The 15,970-nt window shown below is 46.3% G+C and overlaps 1 protein-coding gene across 1 annotated transcript in view; it reads right to left on the bottom strand.

The window, feature by feature from the left end:
- The window catches only part of SPATS2 (spermatogenesis associated serine rich 2), a 119,253-nt gene extending 104,392 nt beyond the window's left edge, over window positions 1-14,861 (bottom strand). Inside the window, exon 1 of the mRNA XM_077297507.1 lies at window positions 14,734-14,861. The gene's annotated coding sequence lies outside the window, so the exon portion shown is untranslated. The remainder of the gene's footprint in view (window positions 1-14,733) is intronic.
- Window positions 14,862-15,970: the final 1,109 nt, after the last annotated feature.

Raw genomic sequence — 15,970 nt, 5'->3', positions numbered from 1 at the left:
ACCTACTTCACCACCCTGATCTCCTCACTAGCCAACAACCCCAAGAAACTTTTTGACACCTTTCACTCCCTCCTCAGGCCAAAAGCACAAGCCCCTATCTCAGACATTTGTGCTGATGACCTGGCCTCCCACTTTATAGAGAAAATAGTCAATATCCGTCAGGAAATCCGCTCCCAATCACAAAGTTCAGTGACTCCCATCCCTCCCTGCATTTTCCCTGGCTCACTCTCCACATTCGATCCCATCACAGAAGAAGAAGTCTCCAGGCTCCTCTCCTCTTCTCGTCCGACTACAAGCACCACCGACCCCATTCCCTCACACCTCCTCCAGTCTCTCTCTCCAGTCGTCACAACTAACCTAACTACAATCTTTAATCTCTCTCTCTCCTCTGGCATTTTCCCCTCTTCCTTCAAACACTCTATCATTACTCCATTACTAAAAAAAACCCGCTCTCGACCCATCCAGCCCAAATAACTACAGACCGGTCTCCAATCTCCCCTTCATCTCTAAACTCTTGGAGCGCCTGATCTACTCCCGCCTTACCCGTTACCTCTCCACTCACTCCCTCCTAGACCCTTCACAGTCCGGTTTCCGCCCCCTACATTCGACTGAAACTGCACTCATCAAAGTGACCAATGACCTTCTGACAGCAAAACGTAACGGTGACTACTCTCTGCTCATTCTTCTCGACCTTTCTGCAGCTTTCGACACTGTTGACCACCCTCTCCTACTATCTAGGCTCCAGTCACTAGGCATTAAGGACACTGCTCTCTCCTGGTTCTCCTCCTATCTTTCTGACCGCTCCTTCAGTGTTCTGTTCTCTGGCTCCACTTCATCTCCTCTTCCTCTCACTGTTGGGGTACCTCAGGGCTCAGTCCTTGGCCCCCTTCTCTTCTCTCTCTACACAGCCCCAATTGGACAGATCATCAGCAGATTTGGCTTTCAGTATCATCTTTATGCTGATGACACACAACTATACACGTCATCCCCTGACCTTACCCCCGCTGTACTACAGAACGACACTGACTGTCTGTCTGCAGTCTCCAACATCATGTCCGCTCTCTATCTGAAACTCAACCTCTCCAAAACTGAACTTCTTCTGCTCCCGCCATCTACTAAACTCTCCAAATCTGACATTTCCCTCTCCGTGGGTGGCACCATAACAACACCCCGGCAGCAGGCGCGCTGTCTGGGTGTTATGTTTGACACCAATCTCTCCTTCACATCCCATATACAATCTCTTGCCCGCTCGTGCCGCTTACACCTAAAGAACATCTCTAGGATCCGCCCTTTTCTCACCATGGAAACAACAAAAACACTCACTATCACCCTGATCCACTCCCGCCTGGACTACTGCAATGCTCTATTAATTGGCCTCCCCCTCACGCGACTTTCCCCTCTCCAGTCCATCCTTAATGCAGTAGCCAGGGTTGTCCATCTGGCTAATCGTTACTCGGACATGTCCGCTCTTCGCCAGTCGTTACACTGGCTGCCCATTCATTACAGGATACAATTCAAAGTACTTGTTCTCACCCACAATGCTCTCCACAGTGTGGCACCCCCTTACATCTCCTCCCTCATTTCTGTTTATCGGCCTAACCGACCTCTGCAAATGACTTCCGACTAACCTCTGCACTAATCCGTACCTCCCACTCCCGACTCCAAGACTTCTCCCGTGGTGCGCCAATCCTCGAATGCTCTGCCCCAAGATATTAGGACCATCCACAATTTGCATAGTTTTAGGCGCTCCCTCAAAACACATTTGTTCAGAGCGGCCTATCACGTTCCCTAATCAAAGCCATTTTATGTTTGTGTGTGTGTAGCCCATTCACTATCCCCATCTATCCCCAACCCCCTGAAGATGGCTGGACCATCATTGTAAATACATCATTGTAAATACACACCTGTGCTTTGTATCTCCCCACCTCATTGTAGATTGTAAGGCTACTTTCACACTAGCGTTAACTGCATTACGTCTCAAAACGTCTTTTTTTCGAAAAAACGCATCCAGCAAAAGTTTTTGCTGGATGCGTTTTTTCCCCATAGACTTGTATTGGCGACGTATTGCGACGGATTGACATACGTCGGGTACGTTTTACGACGGATGCGTCGAAATTTGGCGATACGTCGTCGGCAAAAAACGTTGCTTGTAGCGTTTTTTGTCTCCGCCTAAAAAACGTGTCGCGACGCATCCTGCGGCATGCGTCGTTGGCTACAATGGAAGCCTATGAGCGACGGATGCGTCGGGACACGTCGTACGACGCAATGCAGCGCTGCAATACGTTTTTTTACACTGAGCATGCTCAGAAGCTGGATTTTGTTGCCAATTGGCCAGACACCCCCAAATCTATATAAACCTGGCCTGGGCTTTCAACCCCACATATATGGCCACGTATATACGTGGCACTTATATAAGTGCCACGTATATAAGTGCCACGTATATAAGTGCCACGTATTTAAGTGCCACGTATTTAAGTGCCACGTATTTAAGTGGCACGATATTTCAGTGCCACATATAACCACGTAGTTATAGTATTTATAGTACGTGGCACTGAAATACGTGGCACTATGACTGTCAGAAAATGTTAATTAAACGGTTAGGTGTGAGGTTAGGGGTAGGGTTAGGGTTTGGATCCCTTTATCATCATCCGTAGTTCATTAATCGGATGAATCCACAGTCGTCTCCGTCTCCGTTGCTGCAGAAGCATCCTACGTCTTTCCGCTGCCGCCTCCTTCTCCCGCACTATGATATCCAGGCGATTCGTCTCAAAGATAACGTCGGTAACCAAACTAGCAATCCTCACATGAACACCTTCCATCGCTGCCACAAAACTAAAACCCTCAAAGATGGGCTGTAAAAACAGTAACTATATAGTTTTCCATATTTTCCAGTAGCCAATCAAATTTGGGAGCCTCCCATTTTAAAAACGGATCCGTCGTAAAAACGGATGCAACGGATGGTAAAAACGGATGCAACGTATGCAACGCATCCAGTATTTTCGACGGAAACGTTTAGCGGATTTGCGACGGATCCGTCGAAATGCTGTATGCGTTGCATACGTTTTTCACTTTTTTTGACGCATCCGTTTTTTCGGCAAAAAACGGATTTGCGACGTAATGCAGTTAACGCTAGTGTGAAAGTAGCCTAAGCTCTCACGAGCAGGGTCCTCTTATTTCGCTTTAATTATTGTATTGTTAACGTTGTTACTTATGACTGTTGTATTTGATACTGTTAAACTGTAAAGCGCTGCGGAATATGTTGGCACTATATAAATAACGATTATTATTATTATTATTATTTATGCAGGATTATATGGGGCATATTTTAATATGGAGCATCTTATGGGGCCATCATAAACTTTATGGAGTGCGGGGCTCCTGATTCAATATGGATATTCAAAAACACTTAACCTACTGATGTCTCAATTAATTTTAATTTTTATTGGTATCTATTTTTACTTTTGACATTTACCAGTAGCTGCTGCATTTCCCACCCTAGACTTATACTCGAGTCATTAAGTTTTCCCAGTTTTTTGTGGCAAAATTAGGGGGGTCGGCTTATACTCGAGTATATACGGTACTTATTTAACGTAATAAAATGTAATTTAATTATTTAAAAATCATACAATGTGATTTTCTGGTTTTTATTTTTAGATTCCGTCTCTCACAGGTGAAGTGTACCTACGATAAAAATTACAGACCTGTCCATTCTTTGTAGGTGGGAAAACTTGCAAAATTAACAGTGTAGCAAATACTACTTTTCCCCACTGTATATAGATACATTATATCTTTATGAAGATATTTATTAACATGTTGGAAACTTTTTTTTCTTTTTACATTATTTTTTTGTTTTCTAAATTGACCAGCTACCAATTTGAAAGGTTTCTACCATCTTTACATGTCACAAGGGCACTTGTCCCCTGCCTCCCATCTTCACGCTTGTGCTTGCAGCATTGGAGAGCAGAGGCAGCTTTGGCGCTGAGTGCAGGGGCACAGAGGCTTATGAGATCCAGCGATCTGGTCAGCTTCATAGCTGCTTGCAAGTGCTGCACCCCTTGTCAGTGACACTGGCCACCTTCGATATTGTAGCAGCGGTCAGTAACGTAAGCAGCCAAAAGTAAACTATAAAATTAAAAATCCCTCCATTCTTTACAACATGGAGGATTTTTAATAAGCTTGCTTATTTTTACAAGAACTTTACAATTTTACACACTAAGGCCGGCGTCACACTGGCGAGTTTTACGGACGTATGAGCGCAGAAAATACACCCGTAAAATACGCATAACACACGGCCCAATGATTCTCTATGTCCCAGCTCCTATCAGCTGTATTTTACTGATCCGTATTACACGGTCTTCTACGGCCGTACAAAATCGCAGCATGCTGTGTTTGTCACCGTAATGCGCAAAAAAAAAAAAAATCACCAATGAAAGTCTATGGGGGCGAGAAAAATACGGATTACACACGGACCAGCAGTGTGACTTGCGAGAAATACGCAGCGGTGTTAGAGAGAAAAGCCGGTAATTCAATTGCCGGCTTTTCATTTCTCCTTCACAAACCCAACATGATATGAGACATGGTTTACATATAGTAAACCATCTCATATCCCTTTTTTTTTTGCATATTCCACACTACTAATGTTAGTAGTGTGTATGTGCAAAATTTGGGCGCTGTAGCTTGTAAAATAAAGGATTAAATGGTGGAAAAAATTGGCGTGGGCTCCCGCGCAATTTTCTCCGCCAGAGTGGTAAAAGCCAGTGACTGAGGGCAGATATTAATAGCTTAGAGAGGGTCCATGGTTATTGGCCCCCCCTGGCTACAAACATCTGCCCCCAGCCACCCCAGAAAAGGCACATCTGGAAGATGCGCCTATTCTGGCACTTGGCCACTCTCTTCCCACTCCCGTGTAGCGGTGGGATATGGGGTAATGAAGGGTTAATGTCACCTTGCTATTGTAAGGTGACATTAAGCCAGATTAATAATGGAGAGGCGTCAATTATGACACCTATCCATTAGTAATCTAATAGTACGAAATGGTTAATAAAACACACACACATTATTTAAAAGTATTTTAATGAAATAACGACACAGGGTGTTGTAATATTTTATTAGACTCTTAATCCACCTGAAGACCCTTGTCACCTGAAACAAAGTTTCAAAAAATCAAACAACAATATTCCATACCTTCCGTCGTTCTGTCCCACGCTGTAAATCCATCTGAAAGGGTTAACTAATTTTACAAGCAGAAGCCTGTTAATGCAGCCGCTTCTGCCTGTAAAAACCCGGGGAATGAATTGGAAGCAGGGTGACCTGTAGTTACCTTGAGTCGCGGTGAGGCGCCCTCTGCTGGATGTCCTCATGAACTGGAGCCTTGGAATTTTTCCCACGCTCGAGTTCATATGAGGACATCCAGCAGGGGGCGCCTCACCGCGACTCAAGGTAACTACAGGTCACCCTGCTTCCAATTCATTCCCCGGGTTTTTACAGGCAGAAGCAGCTGCATTAACAGGCTTCTGCTTGTAAAATTAGTTAACCCTTTCAGATGGATTTACAACGTGGGACAGAACGACGGAAGGTATGGAATATTGTTGTTTGTTTTTTTGAAACTTTGTTTCAGGTGACAAGGGTCTTCAGGTGGATTAAGAGTCTAATAAAATATTACAACAACATGTGTCTATTTCATTAAAGGACTTTGTAATTATGTGTGTGTGTTTTATTAACTATTTCGTACTATTTGATTAATAATGGATAGATGTCATAATTGACGCCTCTCCATTATTAATCTGGCTTAATGTCACCTTACAATAGCAAGGTGACATTAACCCTTCATTACCCCATATCCCACCGCTACTCAGGAGTGGGAAGAGAGGCCAAGCGCCAGAATAGGCGCATCTTCCAGATGTACCTTTTCTGGGGTGGCTGGGGGCAGATGTTTTTAGCCGGGTGGGGGGGGGGGGCAATAACCATGGATCCTCTCTAGGCTATTAATATCTGCCCTCAGTCACTGGCTTTACCACTCTGGTGGAGAAAATTGCGCGGGAGCCCACGCCAATTTTTTCCGCCATTTAACCCTTTATTTTAGCAGCTACAGCACCCAAATATTGCACATACACACTACTAACATTAGTAGTGTGGAATATGCAAAAAAATAAGGGATATGAGATGGTTTACTGTATGTAAACCATGTCTCATATCCTGTCGGGTTTGGGAAGGAGAAATGAAAAGCCGGCAATTGAATTACCGGCTTTAATGCTATATCGCGCTGAATTAAATATAAATAAGTGTCTCAATGAGATATATATATATATATATATATATATATATATATATATATATATATATATATATATATATATATATATATATATATATATATATATATATATATATATATATATATACACACACACACACACACAGTGTACTGGCCAAAAGTTTGGACACACCTCATTTAAAGATTTTTCTGCATTTTCATGACTATGAAAATTGTACATTGTACACTGCAGGCATCAAAACTATGAATTAACACATGTGGAATTATATACTTAACAAAAAAGTGTGAAACAACTGAAAATATGTCTTATATTCTAGGTTCTCCAAAGTAGCCACCTTTTGCTTTGATGACTGCTTTGCACACTCTTGGCATTCTCTTGATGAGCTTCAAGAGGTAGTCACCGGGAATGGTTTTCACTTCACAGGTGTGCCCTGTCAGGTTTAATAAGTGGCATTTCTTGCCTTATAAATGGGGTTGGGACCATCAGTTGTGTTGTGCAGAAGTCTGGTGGATACACAGCTGATAGTCCTACTGAATAGACTGTTAGAATTTGTATTATTGCAAGAAAAAAGCAGTTATGTAAAGAAAAACGAGTGGCCATCATTACTTTAAGAAATGAAGGTCAGTCAGTCCGAAAAATCGGGAAAACTTTGAAAGTGTCCCCAAGTGCAGTGGCAAAAACCATCAAGCGCTACAAAGAAACTGTCTCACATGAGGACTGCCCCAGGAAAGGAAGTCCAAGAGTCACCTCTGCTTCTGAGGATAAGTTTATCCGAGTCACCAGCCTCAGAAATCGCAGGTTAACAGTAGCTCAGATTAGAGACCAGGTCAATGCCACACAGAGTTCTAGCAGCAGACACATCTCTACAACAACTGTTAAGAGGAGACTTTGTGCAGCAGGCCTTCATGGTAAAATAGCTGCTAGGAAACCACTGCTAAGGACAGGCAACAAGCAGAAGAGACTTGTTTGGGCTAAAGAACACAAGGAATGGACATTAGACCAGTGGAAATCTGTGCTTTGGTCTGATGAGTCCAAATTTGAGATCTTTGGTTCCAACCACCGTGTCTTTGTGTGACGCAGAAAAGGTGAACGGATGGACTCTACATGCCTGGTTCCCACCGTGAAGCATGGAGGAGGAGGTGTGATAGTGTGGGGGTGCTTTGCTGGTGACACTGTTGGGGATTTATTCAAAATTGAAGGCAAAGAGTGTGCAAAGCAGTCATCAAAGCAAAAGGTGGCTACTTTGAAGAACCTAGAATATAAGACATAATTTCAGTTGTTTCACAATTTTTTGTTAAGTATATAATTCCACATGTGTTAATTCATAGTTTTGATGCCTTCAGTGTGAATTTACAAATTTTCAAAGTTATGAAAATAAAGAAAAATCATTAAATGAGGTGTGTCCAAACTTTTGGTCTGTACTGTATATATATACTGTATATATGTTTTAACGTACATTTGAGGCCATAAATCCATTAGATGTCGGTTTTGCAAGCCTGCGAGAAAATATCGCAGTACGGATGCCGTACGGATTACATACGGAGGATGCCATGCACAAAATACGCTGACACACCCTGCCTACGGATGACATACGGATCACTATTTTGGGAACATTTCTGCGTATTACGGCCGTAAAAAACGGACCGTATTTACATACGCTGAGTGTGACGCCGGCCTAAAGATGATGAGACAACCTCTTTAAGTGTTCTTGATTGTCCATATACTACACTGCAATACTTTTGTATTACAGTGCATGTCTGTCAGCATAAATCTAACATTTGATTAGATCCAGTCTTTGTATGTTAGGAGAACTAAGATGGCAGCTATTCGGAGCCCTGCTGCCAGGACAATGTATCTGCTGTCCAAACAAAGTAAATGGAGAGACATTTTTGTACCGAAATTAAAAAATGGACACTGCTGGAAAAAAAGCACACACCAAGTGCGTTCAAAATATGTGATTGGAATCTATTGCTCACGTGGTGTCCCATCTGAATCACATTTTTCAGGTATTTAGAAGAAACATACACTCACTGCATAAACGCAGTGTGATCAGGCCTTACAAAATCATTATGGCTTTACAGATCAATAGTGTAGACCTCACAATGTTACCGAGAGTCAGAAGATGTACAGCCAGCATCACACCAAACTCAAGATGAAGCCCTGGAGCCTTAGGGTATGTGTCCACGTTCAGGATTGCATCAGGATTTGGTCAGGATTTTCATCAGTATATGTAAGCCAAAACCAGGAGTGGAACAATTAGAGGAAAAGTATAATAGAAACACGTCACCACTTCTGTATTTATCACCCACTCCTGGTTTTGGCTTACAAATACTGATGAAAAATCCTGACCAAATCCTGATGCAATCCTGAACATGGACACATACCCTTAAGATGTCCACAAACCTGCTTTGGCCAATGGCTTGCTCTCTATATCCCATACACAAATATGCTTCATGTGATCAAGTGCTCACTTGTTTTTAAAAGGTCACCTTTGCCAGACAAAATGATCGGGTGTTAAAAGTAAACATGCCAGATCCTTCTCCCCTAGACATCACCTGTCGGTGCACTGTCTGGAGGCAGCCATGCACAATAGATGGTGGGACGGTGCAGCTGACGGAACCAATTTTACAACTTTTGTCGCTAAGTGAATATTTCTAATTTCCCAAGGAACAAACTGCACATAGCAACATCAGTAAAAAAAAAAAAGATCCCAGAACGGCTGTACCGTATAACGACACGTGGCAGGCTCAGACACCTGGCTTTCACAAGCCTTGAAAGTCCATATAGGGTCTATAGGGTTTTCTCTCTATTCAGCTGCTTTTCGAAAACCTCTGAAACCAAATTTCTATTTGCATTTGTTTCCTTAAATAGTCTGTGTGTACACGACTAATGGGTTTTCCCCATGATGGAAAATATTGACTTTACTAATATTTTTAATATCCAGGTTTTGAAATATGTTGGGAAACAACCAAATACTGAGCATAAAGGAGGACAGTAAGCAGAACTAGACTGTATGAAGTGGAGCCATTTCTACAAGGAAAAGTGGATTGATGTCTCAGCTATAGACAGGATTGTGTTACATTCCGGTGGTGGTGGCACTGGCTCTCCCGTGACATTGTTTAGCCACACGAGCCCTGCAACCAATTTGCATCCTCTTCGCTCATTTCCTTCGGCGGAAACTGGCACCCGGAAGACGTGAGAGCTGCTGCTGCGCTCCGACTTCCTTCAAATGTCAATTACGACCGAAGAAAGTGAGAGTCAAGTGACCACAGAATGGCTGCAGAGTTCACATGACAATGTCTCACGAGGACCAGGACACCAGGCTCCAACATAACTGGAACAGCGCCAACCCCGGGGGTGAATATATGGATGTTTTTTCATAAGAGGGAATATAGCAATTATAAAGGGGATGTCTGAGCAGTGGAAAACCCCATCTTTTTGGTCCCTTCTGTTGCTTGCAGGGCACTCAAAGGACCTCTAAGGGTATGTTCCCACGGTCAGTAAGCGCTGCGGGTTGGAAGCTGCGTACATCCCCAGCGTCCAACCCGCAGCGGCCAGATGTTACAGCATAGTGGATGGGATTTGAAGAAATCCCATCTTTACTATGCATGCAGGGAGACCTCCGGCTTCCCCGTGGAGACGGACATGCGGCGCGTCTTTTGAGACCGCAGCATGTCAATTTATCTCCCGTCCAATGTATTGGGCGTGGTGATTCCGCACAGTTCAATGAACACATGCAGATTCACCTGCGTTCAAAACCGGCAGCACTTTGGACGAAGCTGACATGTGCTGCGTCCAAAGCGCTGCCAGTTCCGGACCGTGGGAACATACCCTAACAAGAACCTAGCTAAAGAGGCAGCAGCAAACAGCACCACAAAGTTTAATACACGTTCAATGTAGATGTAAAAAAAGTCATGGGACCCAATTCATAATTTGCAATATTTGTAAGCATTTTTATCTTATTTTGTCTTAAGGAAAAAAATTGTGTTTGATTGATCTGTCAAATACATTTGGATAGGCAATGTTGACAAAAAAAAAAAAAAAAAAAAAGAGAACTTGTAAAATGGCATAAAACTTACAGAGACTGGAGCACAAATACTAAAGCCACTAATAAAAAGCAAATTACTCCCGAAAAGTAGAGAAATAGCTTTCTATTGAGTCCATAATCTGTTGTGTGCACTGGCTCTGTCAGGAACTGTGTGCTCCTGTCTCCAGAGAAGCAGTTCTTAGAGGTCTTTTTAGAGCTTTGGTGCAGAATCCCAAGATCCGGACGCCTGGCAATGTGCAGACAATTATAGAGCTTAAAATAAATATTCAAAAAATATGTAAAAAATAAGTCAAATGTTTAGTCCTTCTTTAAAGTTGGCCACGCATTAGTATAAAGAAGAATGGTAGATGAATAAATGATTGTCTGGTCAATGACCGTTCCGACAGTGCAGCCATATATTTTAGTCCATTTTAGCTGTTATGGTCATTCACCCTGGCCATCCATACTGAATGCCAAGGGGCAGAGGACAATCTTTTTCAGAATAATGTCACCACCAGCCAAAATCTGTTGGGATTTCTAAAATTGCAATTGGATTCTTGTTACATGAATGCTATTCTTAATAAATCATCATTATGTAGAAGCCAAAGCCGCGTAATCATAATATCGCAGAAACACTGCTCTGTCAGTGGAGATATAATCGGTGTAAACCGCAATTATGTCGGCAAATGCAGGTCAACCAACTTCCCATGCATAGCACCAAAATGATGCATTTAATCCCAATTATTTTTTACAGAGACAAAAAAAAAATAGTGTGCATCAATGAGCTGACAACCATCCCTTCCCACAGGGGCACACTTTACTGCCAATCTCAAACAATTTATGAAGATCATGCAAGAAGGCGACACAGCGTTGGTCAGTAAGAGAACCGGTCATCAGGTTTATTCCCCCCAAAAAAAACAAGTTATCCCATATCCATATTATAGGGGATAATTTGCAGCCCTGCCTGCACAGCCCCTAATATCGTGTCCCAGCAGTTGAACATCCAGTAAGTTATTTACCATTACCTAGACAGAACTTTTATTTATTAGAAAACCTCTTTAAGGCCAACCATACACCTCAGCTTAAGGTATATCAGCTTGGGTAACATCTGATGTGTTTGGGGACATCCCAACTCTCCGCTGACAGACGTTGGCGGGGGACAGAAGAATTGTGCCTTTTTATTTTCTCGGAAGTTTCTTTCCTCTACCCATTGAAAAAACTATGAAAGCTCAATCAAGCTGAACGCTCATCTGTATGGGGCTGATGGGAGAGAAAACAGTTGGCCAAATCTCATGTGCATGGCCAGCTTTACATGCCCCACACAGGACTGACCTTAGGAAACATCACATACACACCCATTAAAGGGACTGTCAGCACAGAATGACTGTTCAATCCAAGTTTGATGAAGTGGTGTCACATCAACAGTGCCGAGCATCGGGGCTTGTGCAGAGTACACTGCACGCTCACCAAACAGGCAGAAAGTGGACAATGCTTGTAAGCCAACGCAATAGTGTTATACTGGCTAGTAAAATCTTCTATAGATTGCCCTCTCTGAAGTATAAAGCGAAAAAATAAAGTTATAAAGCAGCAAACTCTAGTGTCTGATAAGCGGGGCCGGACTCTCAGAGCGTCCTGGCTTTATAGACATCCTGCAGATGGATGAAGCAGAGGTCAGCATGCCCAGCTTCTGTGCCAACCTGACTCATAATGACATCACCCAGCTTGCGGTGCTGCAGGACTCTCTGGGGGCACGGGACCACCCACAGGACTCTTCAGATGTGCCACTTTATAACTTTATGGTTCCCTTTATGCTACAGGGGACATTTATTAGAAGCCCACCACCATCCAGTATACTGATGTGGTGGCGGTGCCAGGGTCTCTCCAGGAGTGACAGCGCTCACACACAGCGCAGGCTACATGCCGGGTCCGTACACAATGCATGGTACATGCAGAGAATGTACACACAGTGCAGGGTACACCGGGCACACCAGCTGGAGGTACGTGCTCACATACCAAGTATGTACACACAGTGGATGGCAGCAGGGGGTCAGTACCCACATACCAGGTATGTACACACAGGGCATGGCACACCGGGCACGCCAACAGAAGGTACGTATCCACATACCAAATATGTACACTCAGTGCATAGTACATCGGGCACACCAGCAGGGCTCAGTACCCACATGCCAGGCATGTACACACAGTGCATGGCACACCAGCAGGAGGGCCGTGCCCACATACCAGGTATGTACACACAGTGCATGGCACACCGGGCACACCAGCAGGAGGGCTGTGCCCACATACCAGGTATGTACACACAGTGCATGGCACACCGGGCACACCAGCAGGAGGGCCGTGCCCACATACCAGGTATGTACACATAGTGCATGGTACACCGGGCACACCAGCAGGGGTACGTACCCACATACCAGGTATGTACACACAGTGCAGGGTACACCAGGCACACCAGCAGGGGGTCCGTGCCCACATACCAGGTATGTACACACAGTGCAGGGTACACCGGGCACACCAGCAGGGGGTCCGTGCCCACATACCAGGTATGTCCACACAGTGCGTGGTACACCGGGCACACCAGCAGGAGGTCCGTGCCCACATAGCAGGTATGTACACACAGTGCGTGGTACACCGGGCACACCAGCAGAGGGTGCGTGCCCACATACCAGGTATGTACACAGTGCATGGTACACCAGGCACACCAGCAGGGGGTGCGTGCCCACATAGCAGGTATGTACACAGTGCATGGTACACCGGGCACACCAGCAGGGGGTCCGTGCCCACATACCAGGTATGTACACACAGTGCATGGCAGCAGGGGGTCCGTGCTCACATACCAGGTATGTACACACAGTGCATGGTACACCAGCAGGGGTCAGTACCCACATACCAGGTATGTACACACAGTGCAGGGTACACCGGGCACACCAGCAGGGGGTCCGCGCCCACATACCAGGTATGTACACACAGTGCATGGTACACCAGCAGGGGTCAGTACCCACATACCAGGTATGTACACAGTGCATGGTACACTGGGCACACCAGCAGGGGGTGCGTGCCCACATACCAGGTATGTACACACAGTGCATGGTACACCAGCAGGGGTCAGTACCCACATACCAGGTATGTACACAGTGCATGGTACACTGGGCACACCAGCAGGGGGTGCGTGCCCACATAGCAGGTATGTACACAGTGCATGGTACACCAGGCACACCAGCAGGGGGTCCGTGCCCACATACCAGGTATGTACACACAGTGCATGGCAGCAGGGGGTCCGTGCTCACATAGCAGGTATGTACACACAGTGCATGGCACACCGGGCATCAGGGGGGTCAGTGCCCACATACCAGGTATGTACACACAGTGCATGGTACACCAGCAGGGGTCAGTACCCACATACCAGGTATGTACACACAGTGCGTGGTACACCGGGCACACCAGCAGGGGGTGCGTGCCCACATAGCAGGTATGTACACACAGTGCGTGGTACACCGGGCACACCAGCAGGGGGTGCATGCCCACATAGCAGGTATGTACACACAGTGCGTGGTACACCGGGCACACCAGCAGGGGGTGCGTGCCCACATAGCAGGTATGTACACACAGTGTGTGGTACACCGGGCACACCAGCAGGGGGTGCGTGCCCACATAGCAGGTATGTACACACAGTGCGTGGTACACCGGGCACACCAGCAGGAGGTCCGTGCCCACATAGCAGGTATGTAAACAGTGCATGGTACACCGGGCACACCAGCAGGGGGTCCGTGCCCACATACCAGGTATGTACACACAGTGCATGGCAGCAGGGGGTCTGTGCTCACATACCAGGTATGTACACACAGTGCATGGCAGCAGGGGGTCCGTGCTCACATACCAGGTATGTACACACAGTGCATGGTACACCGGGCAACAGGGGCTCAGTGCCCACATAGCAGGTATGTACACACAGTGCGTGGTACACCGGGCACACCAGCAGGGGGTCCGTGCCCACATACCAGGTATGTACACACAGTGCATGGCAGCAGGGGGTCCGTGCTCACATACCAGGTATGTACACACAGTGCATGGTACACCGGGCAGCAGGGGCTCCGTGCCCACATAGCAGGCAGCCATACAGCGCAGTGATCAGCTGCCCGGTGATGTGGCCAGGGATGCTCCTATGACAACACTGCCACCCATAGGAGCCGGCTGCAGAGAAGCGCGCGCCCCTCCTGCCCGCCCGGCCTGCTCCAGCATCCTCACACGTCGGCCCGGTGTACGGAGTGGCCCCGGTCACACAGCAGCATGCGGCCCTGCCGCACCGCTCAGGCCACAGCTCAGCACACAACTGAGAAACCCCGTGATTACTAGTGGAGCAGTCAGCACTGGCTGAACAAGCCGCACGCCCGCACCGTCAGTTCTGTGCACACGTACCGTTTTCCGCCTGCCGGACGCTCCTGCACAAACCGAGACTCCGGTGCCGGGTTCTCTAGAGCGGCCGAGCTGGAGGATTCTCTAACTAGGGGGAGCCATGGGCGGGGCTCGAGCACTGAGTGGGCGGAGAGTAGAAAACCAGCCAATGAGAGCGCCGCATTCCGATACGCGCAAGGGAGGCGTGGTCAACAGGCGAACAAAAAAATAATCGTAGTCCGACGGGCAAATTTGAAAGAAAAGATGGGATTGGACCGTGTGTCCGGAAATGTACGAAGATCTCCGAGTGGAGTCGGAGTGTGACGAAAATGACCGAGGAAGAGGGGTCATTTCCAGGGGAGATAGCTGGAGGAACTGGTAGACTTGTCAGCTAATGAAAGGAGCAGGAGGTGGTCAGGTCGTCAGCAGCCAGTCACTGCAGTCCTGTCAGGCACAAAGGCCTGCACAGTCATTTTCCCATTAGGTCCGCTTTTGTGTATATGGAGGTATGCACCACACTTGGCCGCCCTCCCCATCCTTGTAGGCAGAATCTAATATAATAATACTTTTATATATATAGCGCCAACATATTCCGCAGCGCTTTACAATTATAGAGGGGATTTGTACAGACAATAGACATTACAGCATAACAATAAACACAGATCGAGACAGATACCAAGAGGAATGAGGGCCCTGCTCCCAGGCTTACAATCTATGAGGAAAAGGGGAGACACGAGAGATGGATGGTAACAATTGCTTTCGTTATTTGGACCAGCCATAGTGTAAGGCTCGGGTGTTCATGTAAAGCTGCATGAACCTGTTAACCCCTTAACGACCACCGATACGCCTTTTAACGGCAGTAGTTAAGGGTACTTAACGGCGCTGTGGAAAAAGAGTATAGCGCCCCACCAGAGTCAGATTTTCTCTGGGGTCTCGGTTGCCAGGGGTAGCCGAGACCCCCAGAGAACATGATTCGGGTTGGTTTTTACCAACCCACGGGTTGCGATCGCCAGTAATTAACCGTTCACCGGCGACCACAAAAAAAAAATGCGATGTGTCTGGCATTCTCTGTCCTCTGATGTGATCGCACATCAGTAGACAGAGAAATATGGGGATCGGGGACCCTATCATACTTACCGGTGTCCCTGGGTCCTCCTGCGTCCCCTCCTGGCCGCCGGCTTCTTCCTCCGGTAAGAAAATGGCGGGCGCATTCTTCCTCTTGTTTCATTTTGGTCACTGTGATAGATCCTATCACAGTGAT

The sequence above is a fragment of the Ranitomeya variabilis genome, chromosome 3 (assembly GCF_051348905.1).
Source record: "Ranitomeya variabilis isolate aRanVar5 chromosome 3, aRanVar5.hap1, whole genome shotgun sequence".
NCBI classification, from domain to species: domain Eukaryota; kingdom Metazoa; phylum Chordata; class Amphibia; order Anura; family Dendrobatidae; genus Ranitomeya; species Ranitomeya variabilis.
Note: the sequence above shows the minus strand (reverse complement) of the source record. Positions and strands in the feature narration are given on the sequence as shown.